Source organism: Branchiostoma lanceolatum, chromosome 3 (assembly GCF_035083965.1).
Source record: "Branchiostoma lanceolatum isolate klBraLanc5 chromosome 3, klBraLanc5.hap2, whole genome shotgun sequence".
In the NCBI taxonomy this organism is placed as follows: domain Eukaryota; kingdom Metazoa; phylum Chordata; class Leptocardii; order Amphioxiformes; family Branchiostomatidae; genus Branchiostoma; species Branchiostoma lanceolatum.
Window position 1 is genome coordinate 22,481,667 of NC_089724.1, and position 19,447 is coordinate 22,501,113.

Genomic DNA, 19,447 nt, shown 5'->3' on the forward strand with positions numbered 1-19,447 from the left:
GATGTTGGCCTTGGGCAAAGACAGCAATAAAATAAATACTACATATACATTAAAGCTATGATAATTATTACCTTCGCCAAGAAGGTTATGTCTTAAGTGCCATTTGTCTGTCTGTCTGTGTGTGTGTGGACAGCATAACTCTAGAAGCTATGAATGGATCTTTATGATATTTGGTAGGTGGGTTGGGGGCTAGGAAATAAGGTCAAGGTCGATGTTGGACCCCCTTGTGGCTTTCTATGGTACTGCATTGGAACTTCCACAGTCCAGGTGTATATCGCGTGTTCTAGACGTGTTATGTTCGTGATTTTTGAGTGGTGGGTAGATAGGTAGGGACCGACAGTAAGTTGTGTAGGTTTGGACAACCTAACTGCTTTTTTTGCACTGGCCGATTTTGTTTTGAGACTTAGGAAGAGAATAACTCTAGAAGGGGTTGGCAGATGATCATGAATACAAATAAGGGATAATTTTGTAAGCTACCGGTATGTATGAAGGATTTTAAACTAACCGCTTGTTCCGAAGAAATGATTATAATGATCACTAGAATATGCAGGGTATAATTTGCCAGATTAGGATCAACGATTAGGATCATTATAGATTGAAAAGATCATCATAATTAATGGTAAAGCATTCTTTATGAGACTAGAAACGTACCAAAAGGGACAGCGTTTTTTGGTTTCATGATGTTTTTTCTACTTTCAGCGCCTTTCAACCACGTATGCGTCGCAAAAAACAAGCAAAAATACTGCACGAGGCCCTCATTTGTACGGACGTCGTAAATTGTCTGTTTACGACCTACTACTAGTAATTCATTTGTCTTATTCTTCACAGCAACACTTGTAAGTACACCAGTGAATGCCGTACTTTGTACCTTGTACAATTGTTGTGCAATAAAGTTATTATGTAAAGGGGGTGGAAAAATTTGGTGCCAGAAGGTCTGCTTCGTTCCACGATACGCCCTTGCATTTTCTTATATATTCAAGTAAACAAATGAATACATGCGTTTGATTTTAAATTGATAGCCCATTGATGAATGGTTACTCTTGCCAGGTCAGATCAGCAGCAGACAACGGTGCACCTTTCATAACAGAGGAGTGGTTCTAACGACCTGACAATATACAGTTTGATGAACCTTGGTTTGATGTTCCACGGCGTATCAAACCGCTTGATCCCCACAGAATCCATGGCCAACTTTACGATCGGCAGTTCTCGGTAAAACGAACTATAATGTAGGTCTTCACGGTAGGCAATTTTAAAAGTTGACCCTTTCCCTACATACGACCTACACCAATGTTGAAATCGCGGTAACAAATAGCTTGATTTTATGTGGACGTGGCCCTTTGTGTCCTAATTGACATCCCTTCCTTTCATTCACCTCTCCGTCTTTATCATTTGTTCTTACATTTGTCATAGTACCTGAAGGAAAATGTTTTAAACTTGGACTATCATGTCATGCAAGGGGAGCAAGTGAGGAGCTAACAAAGAGCAGAATGAAGAAGAGGGCGTACATAGAAATGACAAAAGGGCCTAGTGAGTTGTGTCAATGGCCAGGTAAGAAGTCATGGAGGGATGCAGGTCGCCATTACATGGGTGTAACAACGCACGTCCTCCAAATTATCAACCATGACGCAGCCATGCCAGTTACACCGCTTTAAACCGCGGCGCGTGGGCATCACTGCCTTACACCTTCAACGTGCCAGAGCTGGCCGCTGACCAAGCCAACACGCACGCCAACTAAGATTGTTTCTACTTCTGATAATCGCAAACCTGGCGGTGGACCAAAATGAAATATTAGCCGTCTCCAAAAGGCTGTTCCCGACGGTTCAGTAGCCAAAGGCCCGGACTAGCTCGTGATAGATCTACTAGACCCGAAACCTGATCTGACAAACCAAGGACAGGGCATAATTAATGCACTTGTGACGTTGCTTTTTATGAGGGACAAGATGTTAGGAACGGACATTTAAGCTGACATCTTCATTGTCAAATGTAAGACCTGACAGGGCTACAGTCTTGATGGAGGTCAGATCATTCTGATTTGATGACACGATATGTCCGTCGATTAAGTTGGTCCAAATTAAGTCAGCGGAAATATTTATTGCTTACTGAAGAAAGTGATCAAGTACTGTATTTATCAAAATACAAAATGCTATCTGAAAGACGCGGCGATTTAAAACAGGGCAGGCATATGGACTCATAAAGTTTGTTTGCATGTTGTTGATCTCCTGTGTCGTGTCTATCATCTTGGAGGGCCTGGGAGGTCAGGGTCACCCCCCGCCTTCCGGTCTGTTCCTCCGACTTCTTCTTTACAGCCGACCTTTGTTGTTACCTCTGCCGAGTAGCTTTAACCCGCGTGCCGCCAGTCTTGGAGTTGCATTTTGAGTTTCCTTGTTAACGTCGTGAAGTTTTTAAAGTAAAACATATCGCCTCATCTCTAGCAGCGTTGTAGTGGTCATCATTTTCGGAATCAAAATCGTGGTTTTGTAAGGTGAAATGTACCAACGAAAGACATCGAGATGTCCATGTGAACTTAGGTAAAATTGCACGTTTAGTTCCTTTTAGCGTCATAATGATATACAAATGTATATATGATCGATAAGAGACGGCTGGGGACATTAAGAGTCCAAGAAACTTTGGATGGTCTTTTGAACCATTGTTAACTCAGCGAGTCTGAAGATGTGCATGTATGTGCTCGACTTAGATCTTATAGCTACTTTTTGTCCACCCACCGTTTACGTCTGATTTACAAGACTTTTAAAATCGCGGCACTGTTGGATGCAGACTTTCGCCAGTTAACGAGCAGCTTTTGGCATGCTACAAGGTTAGGTAGTCTCACCCCTGGGCCGGAGGTCGACGTGGTAATTATACACTTAATCACATCTGGCAACAGGACACGCAACGAGCCAGTGGCGTCAGACTTTCACCATCTCCCGAGACAGAAGGGCTTTGCACGTAATGTTAGGGCGTAGATCATGTTGTTTGTTGTTTAAGTAGGTCGTAGTAGGTCGTAGGCCGTCGATCTCAACCTGACATACTTCTGGAAAAGAGAAGGGGTACAAGGCCAGGGGTACGCTAGTCTCCAACAGGTTGTTTGGTTGGCCAAATGGGCTGAATAATTTGTCGGAGAAGTTAAAATGGGTGGTGTGATGGCTTCATGTAGTAAAAGGTTGGCTGCACTGACATGTAGTTTGTGGCCAAAGAAGTATCAAGATCATCCAAACGCACGGTAATTCTATCGGGCTGGGAAGTCGATAGCCTGAATTCAATCAAGCCTCCTGTGACCGCTCGCCGCCCTGTAACCGCCTCGCAACGCGGGGAGGGGAGAGAAACCCCCGGACAGCTGGAGTTTGCGTTATACAGACTAGGAAGTCGATATCTTGGACTGCAACTAGGCTACACTGATAAGCCACATAATTTTCTATCTGAGAAGTCAAATGTGTATGATGGACACTGAAGAACCACTGTGTAACTTCATATACTAGTAGTAAACGGTTTACCAGTTCTGCTTTTCGGATTCAGAGTCACGCCTTCAGAAGATCCTCGATAGAATGCTCAGTGCAAGAGGACCGGACATTGCCCTCAATCATTGATTCTTTATCAGCATCTCTTCCCCGATACTATATTGCTATGGCAGTTGTGATGTCGTAAATCGTTATCGATGAAGACATGGAAAAACGATGGCACTGCGCAAGAAATTCGGACGATGGCTGAGGACTACTTATTCCTGATAGCTCTAAGTCGGATCGCAACCCGGTTTCATGATGAACGCTGGCCACTTTACGGCACACAGAACGCTGAGACGTGCCAGGCGTGATGGAGTGGACGCCTTTTGTGTTTGCAACCTCCCTCTCAAAAAAGACGTGCCGTTCGCATAACGACCTCACGAGAGATGGTTGGAAATTGTAGAGTTGATTGTATGGGGCTCAAAGGCGTCGTAAAAATTGACGTAAAGCGAATATCAGGCCATGAGGTACGGAGATTGATGGTTTGATGTGAAGTTGTTGTGAAGAAGTGATTGTAAATCTAGTACCAGAAATAGCCTGCGTTTTTGAACATGTTTTTGGCGAAGGTGCTATATTCAGATACTTGGACCTTACAGAGCTTGAATAACGCGATTACACCTGTCGCTGGTCATGGACATCTACTGATTTGTCGGTTGGTAGCTTTTCTATAGGACAGTTTGGACAAGCAAGCTACACACCTTGCCCCCGAGTTTTGAACTGCGTTCACCGTTTCCGTTTTGTGGAGATGTAACTCGGAGGGAAGACATGCAGGTAGAAAATTAAGTGGTCGTTAGTCTTCAGGAAAGACCAAGCCCACGAGGGGAGAGCCCCAGTTTCCCAAAGTTTTACTTTATTTGTGTACGTACGCGTGGCCATGCAGCAGTAAGTGATTTAATAGCGGTAACAGACTTCGTAATGTCTCCTCCCAACAGCCCTGCAATGGTAAAATCTCCATTTTCATCCGTCATGGCGTCTGTCAGGTTGCTATGGCACAACATATGGACTTAATCCGTCGATAAACTTTTTAAGTTAAAGTTCATTGTGAAATTTATACTCCGCAGGTGTTTGATATTGATTTGAGAGCTGTAGCATAACAGAGGGATTTACCGGTGAACTGGCTATTACTAACATACCAGCGGCTCCTAGAGCCCGAGTCTCCGCGCCTGATAAGGATCGCAGGCCCCGTTTTTATGTTTAGCCATAAGTATGGCTCAACATATTGTTTTCTCTCATGTTTCTTCTCCTGTCAAATCTTCAAATCGATTCATCTCTGTCATTTTTTGACCAAATGACCTGAAATTTGGTACAGAGGTAATGTAGGCAAAAACCAATGTACGTTCTTTTCCTTTTTTTGATATTGACCTTGAAAGTGATTTTATTGAGGTTTTTAGGCTATTTTTAGCATATCTTGGCCTCCTGCGCCCTTGTATTTCAACCGAATGACCTGAAATTTGCTGTATATGTGGCTTGAACAAATATTTAAAGGACTACATTCCCATTTTTGGCATACATATATTCAAAACGATTTATTTTGGGCTTTCTTGACAATATTTGCCACTTCTGTCACTTTCAATACTACATATGACCTACAGGTCATTGACCCCGAGTGCCTTGCACCTGGCCAAGCTTGAAGTTTGCTTACGAGGAGGAAAGACCGGACATAAACATTTAACGTGATTATCGGGAAAACACCATGTTCCCTTAAACTCAGTGGTTAAATTGCAGTTTAGGAAATTTTATAACAGAAAACATGTTAAATCAATGATTTTGTGAATGTTTATTCTAGCATTAGTTATTCCAGATATTTTCAAACTCCAAATTCTTCAACACAACACGGGAGATCGTTTCTCCTCAGACTGGCGCGACACTCCTGTCAAAATTGATTGATGATCTCTCTCTGCCGCCGACTTCATACATGATCAAAGGCGGGTGGTAGGCGGTGCCTTCCTACATGTCCTACGTACGGGCGTATGGATCGTAGAATTCGGCAAAAAAGGAATGATTAGGCCAGTAGAGTCAGTCCCCGGTAAGGTCAATGATTCGCCCCTTTGCGCTAGCTTGCAACGTTAAATGAATGTACCCTCTGGTGGCCAAACTTCACTGACAAACTTTCTCCCTATTATCATCATGAGCTTGCGTTAGTCTGGTACTAGTGACTATTATGTGCCGGGAATGTTTATCTATCGCAAGCCTTGGAAGGAAGTTCAACCATGATAAATGGTCGGCCGTTGCGAAAATTTGGAATCCCATGCTGTTGATTTTTGTGATTGAATCTGTAAGAAAATATATTTTCATGTCGTTCATGTTTTTGGGACGGACGCCGGGACGGGGTGAATTTTTTCTATCATTTTCGTCCCGTTAGTAATGCAAATCGAATCGTGTTGCACAAGAGGCAAAACACTAAAAACGTGGGTCTTGTGGAGTGTTTTGGAGCGGGAAAATGCCGGATATTAGCGGTGCCGAACAGTGTACATCGTCGCGCGCGGGTGACGCTCCGTCAAAACAAATCCGCTGGTGGTCTAGCGCGGCCACCGAAAATAGGCAGAAACACACAGGAGGACTTAGCACCTTCGTTTATGAGGGCAATTGTGAAAATCTTTTGTTACAAATTGTTCGAACATTGAAACATTTGGATAGATGGTTTGAAACTGTTCTAAATAAAGAGATTTTTGTGTAGTTACGTTCGAAATGTTTCCAACGTATGTGAAATGAGTTCAAACATGTTATAAGTTTCAATTCTAATTGTTTGAACACTTTAGAACTGTTGTGACTTAGACATTCTTTTAATCAAAATAGTTCAAACATATTACAAATATTATATTAAAACCCTCTCGGTGACTTTGAATTGACCCAAATATGTTGTTTTTGGTCATTTCCTTCGTCTCCTGTCAAATCTTCATATGTATACTATGGAAAACTTCATTCTTCCCTGGGGCTGATCTTTTTTAATTCAATTTTGAACTGGGTTGATTATGCGCAAGAGTGTAATTTTCAGCGGATATTTTTCGACTGGTTTACATGGAAATGGCACGGAATATCCCATTCTTGCAAGGGGAGGATTCTTTAATTATTTCTTTCAATTTTGAGCTGGAATGATTATGAAAAAGTCCATTCTTTAGCAGAAGTGTTAATCAATTAGTGGATATGGTTGTGGACTGGTCCATATTGTGTTGAGGTGCTACTGGAAGACTCAGTTTTGGACTGGGGTGATTCATTTTTTTAGTGCAAGTATTTTAGAATGGTCCATTGTTATTTGGGGAGAGTCCATTTTTTGCATGGCGAGGAGTATGGCTAAACATGCTGTATTTGCTCGCAAATGTTGCCTTTCTAGTTAATCACTTGAAATATGTATGTATCTCAGGCGGCGTGATTTGGTTGTTATTGCACAGGGAGTGCCTTGTATATCATGCTTTGGCCGGTCCGGTGTAGTTTCTGGTGTTTTCCAAGATCACATATGGTTTGGACGAAAGGCCAAGAGAAAGTGGAAAAATAACCATGTTGTAAGTACTACTGTATGATGTATCCGATATGTGAATTATTAATCATACATACCAATAATGTGCCCAGGGGGTATGTATACAACATTTTCACCGTCCTTCATATAAATGATCATAAATGTACTCAGTTTGCATTCATACAACAGAATATTGTCGTAGACTCGCAGAGACATCGCTGGTCACCGTGTGTTGGTGCACTTGCACGCGTACGGTCACATAGTTTGTAAAGCACGATGAACTAACTCGGTCATGTCTGTTGGATCATAAGATTTTCTCAGAAGTCTATTAAAGCGTGAAGAGAGAGATTGAAGACTTATCAGGTCCTGGAATGATACTGACCAGCCAAACCCGATGATACGCATCATTAAACTGTCTAGTTTCATTGTAACCTCAAAGACTTTCAGCAGGAGCTCACCATCGATAACTGATTGCCTCTGATCTACGAATGGAGAATCAGACAGCCCGAAATAGCCAGACGCAAATATCGGGCCACCGACGGAGAGTGCGTGTTCTCAAGGATCCACTGGCTCTTCCCCCGTGGCTAACGTCTGGACATCTGAAAAGAAGCAACCATGAAGAGGTAGGGGACGTTCCGAAGGAAAAAATATTCACCCGATTATGCTATAGCGTGTTGAGAATATGTCGCTTTGTTTTTGCTGTCGTCAGGTCTCGCCGGGGGGAGTGTTTACACACATCGGGTACTTAGCTACTTAAGAGGGGTAACTTGAAACCTGGAAACATTGAACAGCGGGAGAAATTATAATCTATGGCCGGGAGGCTGAACAAGCAGGTGGTCTCACAGGGCGGAGTGGCGATGACCACTATTGTTTGCGCGCGCATTGATTCTGACCTGTGTCGTGGAAAAACCGACAGTCAGACAAGGAAGGACATCTCATGTGCTGACGATTGACAACAATACCTAGGTTTCAATGCTCATCGCACCTTGGCGACAAGCTGCGCCTGTGGGCCAGACTCCGGGAGATGACAACTGATAACGTTACGCCTATGAAAACACCATATTATCGTTTGCGTTAATTTGTTCTAAGCACAAAATCAAACGGCGTATTGGTTTTCATATAGAGTTGTGATTGTCACAATATTTTTCAACTACCTATTTTCAAAATTACATTGTATGATTTTCCTTTCCCTTTTGCAGTCATTATTTCTTTACTCTAGGCAAGACGATGAATCACGTAACGTAGCAGTTTTTCAAGGGTACTAAAACTTTATAACTTTACTATGGCGGTCCCTATTGTCATTCTCGATCTTCTCTATACTACCGAACCGAACCGAACACAGCTAGTAGATGTATACAAACTACAAATCACTTTAATACGCAGTAATACTCCTCATGTTTAAAAACAACTTGATTTGCCTAAAACAGGCGCAAAAGGATTCCTGCAAATACCACACATACCAAAGTCAGGACCTGAGGCAAGCCATTCTTGTCTGCTTACTCTTTCCGGTACTTCGGCATAGCTATGCTTGTGATTTTATCTCTGTAAAATGCTAACCGACAGTTGTGTTGGTTTGACAAAAGAGGCATTTAGCAGTTCATCTATTCCGAAAAGAGCTCATCTTAAATTGTCTCCCTCTGCGTGACGACTCAGCTGATGGCCGTCAACTACACGTAAGTCGTCTGGTCCCGTACGGGGTGTACAGTGAAACTGGGAGATTTGAACTGTCCTTTGTCAAGGGGACATGATCAGAAGGTCTATCAAAATATCGTAATATTTGACATCGGACGAAGAGCCACCAGACTCGTAGAGCCTGCTATTAAGGAGGCTATGATCATAAAGTAGACTCGATTATCCCGATGTGATCTTCCGATGACATTATCCATACGATTTCATCAACACGACCTTGGCATTATCAACACAGCGGTGTTAGCCCAAGGCGCACCCTCCTCGTGACGTCATGGACACGTCATCAGACTCTGACCTTGGCTCCGGTCTTACTCTACCCCAGTATGCAGTGTCATCGATCCTTTCAATACAGAAATTAACCCCGCGGGAAGTGAGTCGTGAACTAGGTATTAAAAGGTTTCATTCAACTGGCGCGCAAAGCGACCTTGTCCTTCATATGTTGTAAGGTTAATTTTTGATAGGGACTGCAGTCCTTCGAATATTACAATAACAGAGTATCTTTCAGTAGATCCTCATTTAAACAATGGCAGGTCGTCTTTGGTCCTTCAGGCAGCACACGTCCGCCGGAAGTCCTTGTCATCACGTCCAACCGCAGGGCAGGACAAACCCCTGGTGCAGTCTTCCGGCCGGGTAGGGCCTCGGTTTGAAGTAGCCTCTACCAGGCTCCGCGGATCGCTGGAAAATAGTAGAAATTGGCCAAATAGAGTGAATACTTATAGAGTCAATAACTACTAGTAAGGGAGTTGGCCCTCTCTCCGTAGCCGACTCCCTTTAGCATACCATTCACTTTAAGCTCTAGACAATTTCTGCTATTTTTCCAGCGATCCACTGAGCCTGGTATAAAGGCTAGGTGTTCAAACCACCAGATCTACTCTCCAAGGAGAGGTTGGTGGGAAAGATTGTGACCTAATTAACTGACCCTCTTATCAAATACCCCGTTTTTTGTCCGAAATAAGATGGGGACTTCAGACAAAAACGGGGCACATGAGAGATCATGAGAAAGAGGTGGGAAAGGTTGTGACCTCTTCAGCATGTGCCTCGTTTTCGGACGAACTCCCATATTTCGTACAAGAAAAACTGGGCATTTGATAAAAAGGCCAGTTAGAATCCCCATCAACCTCTACTTGGAGAACAAGGCCCTGCCTGGAGAGTAAAGCAGATCTACCGGGGCAAAACAATATCCCAAGGGTTAAAAACACTATACAATTACAGGTGGACAATTGGATCGTGTTTGGGCCCTTTGGATACCGTCTTGCCTCTGTAGATCTGCTTGGAGCCCTATGGGTTGCAGGTCCGCTATCATCCCTTATCTCTCTTGGGACAAAGGAACGTGTCGAAAAGGTGTACTTTAAAAGCGGGACATTTCTTTTAACCCGGTGAATTGACACATCTACAAACACAATTCACCAGATGATTTATCTGTAAACAGTCTTCTGGTCAGAGATTAAGCGGTCAGAAAAATCTTTCCGAGTATGGAACTACCACAGCGTATATTTCCTCGGGTTTGCTAATTGTTTTACTGGCCATTTTACAGGTTCAAGTCTGCTGACTTCAAGCACTTTAGGTCGCTGAGTTGAATGAAAGCTAGTCTAAATGAAGACGAAGCCTTACGTTATATTTGTCAGACACGTAACGTTAAAGCGAAGTGACGTTACGTGTCCTTTTCAGGGTTTAGAGTGATCGCCCGAAGAGACTGATCGAGCTCGAGGCTACCGTGGTCAATTATCAAGCACCGAATGTTCAGGTCCAAATCGATGCCATGCAATCAGTGAAGAAATCTGACAGGACTGTGTCAACCTGGAATATAGACTGTATGAGAGACGGCCACTGATGAGAGGAGAGAATTGTTATCAGGGAAAGAGTTTTACATGTGGGTAGTTTGGTAAAGGAAACAGGGCAATTAGTGACAATTTGTTAAACAATAAAAGGTGAGGATCGTAAAGAGAAAATTAGTCTATCATTATATAGGAAAGTATATATACCAACGGTATACAGTACACGAAGTGACACTACCGTATGGTTTGAAGATATGGAAACAACACAACACAGTGTACATGTAGGATGAAACTTCAGAGGCTGGACCAAATTATGTCAGCCCGCTATGGGCGGACACTTGTTATCCAGCAGGCATTTTATGCCGCCATTTTGTACACCTCGTCAGTTCTTTTCTTATTGGAATTCATAAGGCTAATGAGCATACTTCAACTAGCAACATCAACAATATAACAAAGGTGGTGTGAAATACTGGATACAACAGAGGCGAGCCCTGACAATGCAAGCCACTTGTAAGCTCCGCCCCCCGCTGGTGATTGACAGGTCCTCTCTAGGGGGCGACGCACAGACCATACCTAAAGAGTCAGCTCGCCGCAGCTGCACGCTTTGGCAGAAGCAGGCGGTTTCTGCGGGAGAAATCTCGTCGCTGTGGCGGTGGAAGGCGCTGTTGACGCCCGAGAGTGGTGCCCAGGTAAGGCCCGGGATCTGTAGTTTCCCCTAGGTGTGGTTTCGAGCCCCAGGGAGGGGCAGGGAGTGCGCGAGAGGCCGGGATCGACAGGGAGTGGCCCGGGCGTTCTGTCTCGCCTGTGTGTGGAGTAGAGAGGGATCAGATGCTGGAGCAGATCAAGTGATCGACAGGGGATTTGGCCGGTCTGTCATCCGCTGCCTTGTCTTGGCTGTGCTTTGGACTTCCCGACCCTGGGGCGCCTGGTTTCCCCCAACCCAGGGGGGCTGCTGGATCTGTACCTGCGTCTGATCGTGTTAGCGAGGCTGAAAGTTTAGTAGATTTGTACGCGCCGCTAGTGAGGACACGGTCGGCTGCTATCACACACTGGTGCGTGGCCCGGCTCAGTCCGTCTGATCGTGCTCCTCTCACCTCACCCTACCCCCCTACCCTCTCTCTGCGTACGAGGGGGAGGGGGCCACCCCCGTGGGACTCACCCTGGATGTACATTGCAGAAGGATTCAGTATCATACAGCTGAGAGCCAGACGTCAACAACAAAGAGACACACGAGTACGAATTGACTTGGACAACAATAAAGCTGAGCCAGCCGGCCAACATCAGCACGGAGGTGTCCCGTCTCACCCCCACACAGGTACAGTACTCTACACGACCCCACCGCACAGCCAGCAGGCTAACTAAGGCTGTACCAGCGGTAAAATCCACCTCAATATGTGCACATGGCTCCCTCATGGCCCCAGGCATGTTAGTTAAATGACGGTGGTGGAGGCAGTAGGCGCAGGAAGCTCAGGGAAATGAGTGATGTAGTTCTAGCCTATGTTGATTTCCTAAATAAGGTGCTTCTGTAGATTTCGTACCTGCATAACAAGCAAGTTATTTGTACTAGCAGATCTACTGTATACACAACTTGACATCTAATGAACTTGTCTTCAGGTGATTATTAGAGTATTATGGCTTAGGAAGTAACCTTTCCTTTCAAAGGTTGCATGGAAATCAATTAAGGGGCTTTGCTAAGATCACTACCCCTTTATTTTATGGCTCAGGTAGACTCTGTAGTTTGTACCATGATGGCTATGAGGAGACTATCATCTTCAAGTTGCTAATGCCATTATCATGATTATGTCTGGAGGACTGTTTCATCTTCCCATTCATTGCTTTGGAGAATTGTTTTCCTAAGTGAGACCATATACAACTGTAGCCAGCCTGGTTGTGGTTTGTACCTAGGTGGATACCAGTTTACCACACACTGGAGGAAATGAAATGTCAACTTCAAGGTGATCTTTGTGTGATTCACAGTAGATTGCCCCCTTGGCATTGGAAGACCACATTTGTAGCCACCATATCATCAAATAGAGATAGCAGTCACTATCAAAAGTATAAGATTTCTTAACTACGAACTGGATTGAGGTTTTGGGGGTTTTTGCCGTTAATTAAGGCCTGCCACTGGCTGATCTGTAAGATTGTCTGCTGAGGGAGGCCATGGAAAAAGCAGGAGATTGAGAATCAGTCCTGCTATTAAGTTCAGGGCCATTCTGAGATTTCCACGTCATGTTCTTGGCAGACTACTGATTTGTGCCTCAAGCGAACAGGTTGGTTCAGTTGTGTCAAGTTAGTCTGCCTCAATACAAATTGACAATACGTCTGTGGCACAAGTGATTACCAGACATGATATTTACAACTTGGAACGTGTTACTGTACCGTGATTTGGGGAGTTTCAGTTCAAGGAGTACTTGTTGGTCCTCTTCCATTAAGAGATAGTATTACTGTCAGTTCAAGTGGTAGGTTGTGTGTGCTCCCTGTTAGGACAAGAATCCCAGGGCTCTTCCATTTCTAATGGTAAAGAGGACGTAAATCTAGTCAGGGGCATTTTTGTAATTTGATGTTCATCCTTTCCTTTAGAAAAATATGTCTCCCAGACTCTACCTGACTGTCAAGCAGAATGTTTGAAATAAGATAGCTTAGTTTGTGACCGGACAGACACTGCATGCATAACTCGATACCAGTAGTACCACCTTCAAGTGTCTTGGAGAGTTATGGTTGAAGGAATTGCTTGTCCTCTCCTGTAAGGCCCACTTTACACTTGCGTCGTTTTAACTGTGTGTCAGTTAATCGTTACCGATCTAAAGAGGAAATAAGTGTCACGTGGGTTTTTCCACGAACCGACCCAGACCACCTTCCAACCCGGGCTTGCGCCGCTTCAGCGGGGGGCCATGGCGGTTTCTCTCTGTGTGTAAAGAGAAACTAGCTTCGGCAAAGCTTAGGAGGTCATGATAATGATATGCTAATAAGCCTGCGCTAGCGATAGAAGCATATTTTCCTCATTCTGAAACGTTTGTGCAATTGAGAGTTATCGAATGTTTCAAGTGCAATGGCCTGCCACCAGTGGCTGCTTCTTTGGTGTTCTCCTATGACCCAATCAACGTGCCCGGCTTGCACTACTGCCAGCGCGGCAAGGACGAAGGCTGGCGGGTTCAAGCATTGGTCTTGCCAGTCCCTGTATATGCGTCTCATCTTTTTTGTTGGGCACGTTGTTCCCAGACCTTCATCCAAGTCTCCTCATTCAGATGATCATGAAAATGTCCAAGTAAAGGTACACACTGGAAATCCACACATAATCATGGCAAGGAGAAGATGTTAACAAAAAGAAATGCAGATATTTTCATTCCACTCCCTGATCTGTCAATCCCTTCAGCTAAGTTGAGGAATTAACAATTTGGCACAATATAGAGTTCCATCTTTGAGTGGATTTAGAGATATGGTTGAGTGACTGTCACCAGGTATCTTCTGGTTACTAGATAGTCTTCAGCATCTAAATATATCTTGATGGCAGGAATATCAGACTTACTCCTTGTACCTCCTTAAAATGTCAAGGGTTTGAATGAACTTAAAGCTTTAAGCCCTCTAATTAGTTTTGTCTAAGCCTCAGACAAATAAAATATAAGCAACATAATGGACTAATAGTTAGCTCATGTAATGTTACGGTTTAACTTACTAAAAGAAAATATTAAAAGGTCCTGTACTTTGAGGTAGGCTGTTTTGTGCAGTAAGGCTTAAGAAGGATCTAGGAAGGCTGTCATTCAGAACACGGTATAGTCTTATTAAATGCTATTTAGACCTCATTTCTGGTATTATTGAATGCCATTATACTTTATAGTCTAACATGCTGACATGATCTTCAGTCTCTTATCCCTTGCCACTAACCGTTTCTGTGTCTATCAGCAAATTTGGATAGTTTCCAATTACTAGAAAGTATTTCTTTTCTTCCTTGATAGGGAATCTCACATCAGTAATGTTCATAATAGTTTCAGGGGGAGGCTGGCAATGTCACTTCTCACTAAGTCTGAAATATTGCAGTATTTGGATTTACCAGACTTCAGTACCCCAGGTGTATGTCCATGACATTTCTCATTTCGTGGAAGCAGTACAGTGACCACTTGCTACATTGCTGGAACAAGTTACTAGTATCATCTTTTGCTATTCTTGTTGTCCAGGAAACATTTTTTGTATAACTAGCATTGATCTTCTGATGACTGTGGAAGTAACCTTGGTAAATGTAATGCTTCTTAACCTTTGCAGTTCAACATCAAGTTAAGTCTGGCTTGTCCCACTGCAAATGTCACGGCAGCTTACATGTGAAGGATACATGTAAGATACCAGTCTGAAAATGTCAGAGGCATTGCAGTACAAAGATCTTTGTATTGAATAAACATATTAGTCATCTTCGGTCTGGTATTCTGCAAAGAGGTTGGTTGTGGTTATATGTGGTATGCTTGGAATGTACTAAAGTTTCATACCACTAGCTGTGTAGCTGTCGCTATAGATTGTTTTACCATGGTACAATGGCACTTCAAAGTATATAACACTTGTCTTGAGTGGCTAAGGCCTTTTCATATCTTTAACCTTCTCCATTCCATTCCCTTTCCAAACCTACATTTGTTACAGTATAAATCAGCCTTAGAATGTAATAAATATGGTGTCTTCTTCATATCACCCTTGTAGTCAGGTTAAAAGGTACGGTTATGTTCCAAGGAGGTCAGTACGTTTGTCCTTTGGCCCCCACCTGTCTACATTCCTGGGTACACTAAACACTGCTGGCCTTTCAAAGCTTGCACCCAGCCGATATTGACGAGCAATGGGCTTATCAGGCCTGTTGTACCTGTGCTGGACCCTGAGCACACACCCGCTGTGTGATGTGTCAACACTGCAATTTGCCTGAAAACAATTATACACTCCCGCTTCTTCTCCATCCTGTATAGGCCAGGCTTGCAGGTGGACACGCACACTTGTAGTGTTGTTTCTCACCTGTCCCGCGGGACACCTAATTTGGGAAAACTACCTGTAGTTACAAATAGGCCTCATGTTTTCACCTGTTCGAAAGGTTGCCTATTCTTTTCAAAGCTTGGAAAGTTTATCATTGATTAGAAGTGACACACAAGTCAGGATTATTTCAGTCATAATCAATACTAGGATTAGTATAAGGTGATGACAAGGGAAATTCACAAATAGCCTTGGATTAATTTACTGGTAGCAAAATATGATGCAACAAGCTGTCTGGGAAGCACTTTTGGCAGGAAGATATCGTACTCCATAGCTTTACAAGATATCCTTAATTGCCTTGGAGGGGACATGGAGTAAACTTTCCATTTGCACTGATGGTCCTAAAATGGTTTCACCATGGCATTAATTTGATCTGTGTGTAGATCTTAACATCCTCAACTCTTGTTGGGAAATGTCGCATCGCATCCACTAGACAGTCAGAACCCAAACATGTCTCGTTCATCAAGGTGAAATCAATAGCATAAACCTATTACATGTAATATGATGTATGATATGCAGCTTCCATCAGGAATCAGCATGGGATCTATTTGCTAAGAAAAGGATAAACTGGAATGGATTCAAAACCATACTCTTGGGTTCAGTATGAGCAGCTTACAGGAAGTATGCTTGTTTTACCAAACTAACCGAGGTCTGTCTTGAGTACATGCCAAATAGACATGGCAGTTATAGACATTTGTGAGGACAAAAATATACATGACACGGACCCATTCTGCCAGCTGTGAGGTAACTGGCTGATACATGTATGTTGGGAAGAAGGTTGTGGCAGCTCGGAACACAGACAGCTGCCATTCCAGTAGGGGGTACATCAGGGCAGGAGGGGTTATACAGGTCAGGGTTTGCTTCATGGAAGACTGAAATCATCCAGTTTGTGTATTGAACATGCAGTGGTCAGAGATGGAAACCAAGAATGAACCCAGCTTGTATATCGGCTCTCCCTTTTCCTGTGGTCTAATATTCTGTAACCAAAACTTAGTGTCAGGACTTAGTCTTCCTCTGGAGGGAAAAGGCTGAGGCACATACTGACATAGCCACACACTTGCCATGTCGGAGCTGGACATGTTCAGCACATCTTTGTTGGCCGTGTCCTCAGCCCAGCAGTTTGAAGAGACCAAGAGAGGTTACAGCTTGAGGCCGTGTCTGTTGTATTGATCCATGAATGTATCTCCTTGGAACCTGAATAATTAGTAGGGCAAATTTTGTGTCACCTTATATATATGGAAATCTGTTCCATTTTTACTGTTCACAGTCAGACAGGTGCAAACGTCTCGACAGTTACATTTCTTTTGACAATAGCTACTGTGAAATTAGGTGGAAAATAATGCAAAAATGGCCGACAGTAATGAGCGAATGTGCAGTAGAGATGGTTGGCAGACTTTCCAACGAAACAGGGGCCTATTGTCCCAGGAGACCTGTCTCCATAATCATGGCTTTCTAAATGTTGTTTACAGCCAAAGTGGTGGGTTCAATGTGGGGTATGGACAGGCTTGGGATCAGCATTGGTGAGTGGTTACATGGTTTCCTTAGCCATGCAAGGAACTGTAGAATGTGATTTTTCAAGGTTGACTTAAGGTTGAAAAAAGCACACAAAAAAAACTGTTTGTTATGTTCTATGGAATGGAAAAATTATAGATCTCTAATGGTAATGATTATGATGATATAAGTATAAACCTTCACATTGTTTAGCAGGAGGTTATTCTCAGATCACGTTGACCTGTTTTATTTTGGCAGCCTCACAGCTAGCTTGATTGGAAGCCTCACAGTTAGGGATACATTTACAACTGGGACTTCCAGGAGTTTCTTAAACTTGCATGGATGTTCTGTAATCATGGTGCTGTCTGGGTGATATCATAGAATTGGGTTAAACCCAATTCTACCCAATTAGATGAATCACAAAGTATTTGTTCCCCCTCCCCTAAACATCTATGACCCCGTTCACACTCACTTTTTTCAATCGCGATTGAAGTTTAATCGCGATTGAATCGATCCGATCGCGATTGATTTTTTCAGTGTGAACGCTTCCAATCGCGATTGGAACGATCCAAAACGATCCAATCGCGATTGGATTGTAACTACCTCCGGAGGTAGTTTGATTGGATTAATCGTGATCGGATCCAATCCAATCCTATCAAATTTTGAGTGTGAACACAACTACGATTCATTCCATCGCGATCGGCGGAGATTTCGGCTGGTTCCGGGGGTGGGAGGTCATACATGCGGGTACGTGGGGTCATAGTTCGCATCGCGCGGGAAAATAAACCCAATCCGCACGTCAGATCGCTCTTTTACAACAACAACAACAACTTTTCATCGTCAACAATGCCCAAGAAGAAGAATAAAACTCCGTCAGCAACTTCAGCTGGTGGCAGATGGCGCGATGAGGAGACCAGGGTCCTCATCGCAATCTGGGGGAGAGAGGTGCAGGCCAAACTGGGGAAATGTCACCGAAAGAGGGACATTTACCGCACCAAGTGACAATGTCTAGCGGAAAAATAGACACAAAACAAGGACAACAAGGACAACAAGAACATTTACCAGATGATCGCCGATAGCATGCTTCAATCGTGCTTCAATCGCGATCGGATCACGGCGTACTTTAATCCACTTGGCGAAAAGCAGTGTGAACGCAAAAGTTTCTTTGCGTTCAATCGCGATCGGATCGAACAATCGCGATTATACTTCAATCGCGATTGAAAAAAATGAGTGTGAACGGGGTCTATGGTAATTTTCCTCACATCAGGGCCTGCTGAGGATTTATGTGTAATTTGGTATGTTGCTTTCCTTCCTTTGAATCATTCTACAGGAATAGTCTACTCTTTGTACATGTACATGTAGTTTTCAAACCAATTGTTTTGATAAGATCTACGGAAGCTGAAAAGAGATGTACCATTTTGAGTTGGCCCCTTGATTGGCTTCTTTACATAGTCCCTAGGACCCTACAAATAACATCCTGAAATAAGAGGTCGTGCTGAAATATGAGTTAAGGGCTTGTGCTTGCAGGCTTACAAAATGTCTCATTCTCTGAGCATCTAGTCTCAATGTACAGTATACCATACTCTAATATTTTGAAACCTTCTCCTTGCAGAGATAGCCTCTTGGAACCTATCATGAACTGGTTACATACAGTAGGGAGAAGGTTAGATGCATGGTGCTTGCAAGTCATCTTGAAGTTTCTATTGGGGAAAAACAACACCAGCAAAAATAACACTTGTCAGATCCAAAGCAGGGTGGTTTTGAATCTTGCCTGTTAATTTTTGCACTAAGATTTGTTCAGGCCGTACAAATTCAACATCTTTCAAATACATGTTGCAGCAAAGAAAGAATGGGAGATATTTTTCAAAATGCCAGCTTGTCCGTGTTTTTTAAACAGTCTTTTACATGCAGTTTACTGAAAATGTTGCATGTTCATTCCAGTTGAAGACGTACCATAACCTTGTGAACAGTTTGAACAAGCCTGTTCACCCTCAGGTGGGCTTTACTTTTGTGTGAGAGAGCTGAAGTGGAAACTATCTGCATTATGGGTAAATCACTGGGGGTAATTACCTCAGCTGGGGACACAGTGTTCACCTGCATGTGTGTATGTGTGTATGCATGTGTGTGTGTGTGTGTGTGCATGTGTGTGCATTTGTGTGCATGTGTGTGTGTGTACTTGTGTGTGTATGCATGCATGTGTATGTACTTATGTATACAGTCTCGGTGAAAAGAATTACTTTAAGAAGTTTTTATCAGCTTATGGTCTTCAGCAATGGGAAGTATTTTCAGGCTTTAATTGTTCTGTAAGCTCACATGGCTACAGTTTTCTTCACACTTCATGGTAGAGATTTGTGCTTTACTGCTGCTTTTTCGGGTAATGTCTGTCAAAGATGGAATGTACCACTCAAACACTTCTCTGTTTGCTCCTTTCTGCACCTGTCTTCATGTCAAGCCACTTTGTTTACTGAGGATCAAATTATTTGAAGAGGTGCATATAGAAGGAGCCGTCCTTTATACACACAGGTATTTGTTGTTGCTTGTTT

At 43.3% G+C, this 19,447-nt stretch overlaps 1 protein-coding gene across 3 annotated transcripts in view; it reads left to right on the plus strand.

Annotated features, from left to right (window-relative positions):
* The first annotated feature begins 10,975 nt into the window (after positions 1-10,975).
* The window catches only part of LOC136431069 (polycomb group RING finger protein 3-like), a 65,218-nt gene continuing 56,746 nt past the window's right edge, over positions 10,976-19,447 (plus strand). For 2 of the 3 annotated variants that reach the window (XM_066422276.1, XM_066422278.1), the window contains exon 1: positions 10,976-11,104. The gene's annotated coding sequence lies outside the window, so the exon portion shown is untranslated. Of the gene's footprint in view, positions 11,731-19,447 lie in introns of all 3 variants that reach the window. The other variant, XM_066422277.1, reaches the window with a different exon arrangement.